Below are 2,497 nucleotides of genomic sequence, written 5' to 3' on the forward strand. Positions count from 1 at the left end.
AAATACTGCGTGTGTGTGTGTGTGTGTGTGTGTGTGCGTGCTAAGCTGCTTCCTTAGTGTCCAACTCTATTTGACTTGATGGACTGTAGCCTGCCAGAGTCCTCTGTCCATGGGACTCTCCAGGCAAGAATACCGGGGTGGATTACCATGCCCTCCTCCAGGGGATCTTCTCGAGCCAGGGATCGAACCTGCATCTCTTATGCCTCCTGCATTGGCAGGCGGGTTCGCCTGGGAAGCCCAAATAGTGCATGGAACATACTTACACTAAACCTTAGCAGAAAATTATTTAGTATTAGTATAAAATAAAGAAGTAGCATAAGTATATCCCATGCAATGTTTGGAATATACTTATACTGAAACGTTTATTGTCTGAAATTCAGATTTCACTGGACACCTTGCTTTTGTTTGCTTGCTTGCTGAATCTAATAGGCTCTGGCACATCCCCCTGAAGCGCTCTGAGGCCCCCACCTGAATGGGCACCCTGATTCTTCAGTCCCCACTTCAGCTTTGGAGAACTTAGAGAGCAATCTTGATTCAATGGGTCAAGTTTGGAGGGTCCCAGTTCTCTGTGTTTTTAACCAGATCCTTGGGTGATTCTGAGACTTTGTAGCAGGCTGGCCAGGGAGTCGGGAGTCCTGTGTTGACACCCAGGTTTGGCCAGCATCTCCTCCCCATGTGGCCCTGGGCAGGGTCCTTCCCCACCTCGCTTCAGTCTCCCCATGGGTACATTGAGGGGTTTGGATCTGAGCAGACCCCTTCCCTTCTAGTTCTCTCTCGGGGACCCCAGTAGATGAGGTGGCCCCATGGTACAACACCCAGTGTTTCTAGGGATTTGAGATGCTGGAGCCAGGCCTGGCAGGTTCCCTCACTTTGCCATAGACTCTCCACGGTCATTCCCCACCTGAGGGGTGCCGCATCTGAGCTGTCAGCCCAGAAGTCCCGCCTGTGGCGCCTCCTGCCTGGGCCAGCAGGTGTCCCCTGGGTAGCCCCAGGCTCCCTTTGTCCCCTTACATTAACCAGGCTGTGCGTCATGCCTCACTAAGAGCTCACGAGCAACGTCAGTTTTGCAAAAAAGAAAACAACTCAAGACTCCTGTTCTCTGGTAAAGAGTCTGGTGGGGACCCAAGCACTGCTGGTGCCCCTTGGCAGCCCAGGGCTGAGTGGTACTCAGATGCTGCAGTTCAGATGTAGAGTGAAGGCACTGTTTGAGCAGGAGTCCATTAAGCAGATCAAATCTCCCTCCTCAACCCCTAAGACTGTGGACCATCCTGAGCTGTGGCTCTCACACTGGGTTCTGGGGAGTTCTGGGACCAGCAGGTCAGCTGCTGTGAGCAGTGATGGGGAGGTATCCCTGAGTGGTCCAGCTGGCTCTTTGATGTATTTTGTAGCTCAAGTGGCTTCTCTTTCAGGTGCTTGAGATATTCGTCTTTGGTAAAGAGTTTCACGTCAGAGAAAAGATTCTGCTGATAGAAAGTTTGCAAGTTTGCAAACCACTGGGCTAGTGGGTGGTTCTCGAAAGGGGTTCCCTGAACCTCAGCATCAGCATCACTTGTTAGAAATGCAGATATCAGGCCCCCACCCCAGACTCACTGAATCTGAATCTCTAGGGGTGCGGTGGGATAGCCTTTGTTTTAGGAGCCCTCCAAACAGATTTCATTTTCTTGGGCTCCAAAATCACTGTGGATGGTGACTGCAGCCATGAAAGTAAAAGACGCTTGTTCTTTGGAAGGAAAGCTATGATAAATCTAGACAGCATATTAAAAAGCAGAGACATCACTTTGTTGACAGAAGGTCCATATAGTCAAAGCTCTGATTTTTCCAGTAGTCGCATCCAGTATGGATGTGAAAGTTGGACCACAAAGAAGGCCAAGCACCAAAGAATTGATGCTCTTAAACTGGGGAGCTGGAGAAGGCTCTTGAGAGTCCCTTGGACTGCAAGGGGATCAAACCAGTCCATCCCAGAGGAAATCAGCCCTGAATATTCACTGGAAGGACTGATGCTGTGACCGAAGCTCCAATACTTTGGCCACCTGATGTGAAGAGCTGACTCATTAGAAAAACCCCGATGCTGGGAAAGATTAAGGGCAAGAGGAGAAGAGGGTGACAGAGGATGAGATGGTTGGATGGCATCACCGACTCGATGGACATGAATTTGAGGAAACTCCTGGAGACAGTGAAAGGCAAGGAAGCCTGGCGTGCTGCCGTCCGTGGGGCCACAGAGTCAGACACGACTTAGCGGCAGAACAAACAATGACAAGCAGGTGATCCTAAAGCTCACCCGAGGCCGAGAACTCAGGGGAAGATGATTTCTGAAGGCCAATAGTAACGACAACAACATCTGCTCCGTGGGAGGCACTGAGCTAAGCTCTTCACGAGTGTTTTGCTCCCTCCATCCTTACCACAGCACCCTCCAGAGTGGGGGTGCTGGGATTCTGGGCTTGAAGAGAGGAAGCCTGTGATGGTAGAAAGTGGGGAGGGGGCGGAGTGGAGGCGGGGG

The 2,497-nt window shown here is 51.1% G+C and overlaps 1 protein-coding gene across 1 annotated transcript in view; it reads left to right on the top strand.

Moving 5' to 3' along the window:
- The window catches only part of PLA2G2F (phospholipase A2, group IIF), a 9,841-nt gene that overhangs the window by 6,243 nt on the left and 1,101 nt on the right, over nucleotides 1-2,497 (top strand). The window lies entirely within an intron of this gene.

This window comes from Bison bison, unplaced genomic scaffold (assembly GCF_000754665.1).
Source record: "Bison bison bison isolate TAMUID 2011002044 unplaced genomic scaffold, Bison_UMD1.0 scf7180017864516, whole genome shotgun sequence".
Taxonomy (NCBI): domain Eukaryota; kingdom Metazoa; phylum Chordata; class Mammalia; order Artiodactyla; family Bovidae; genus Bison; species Bison bison.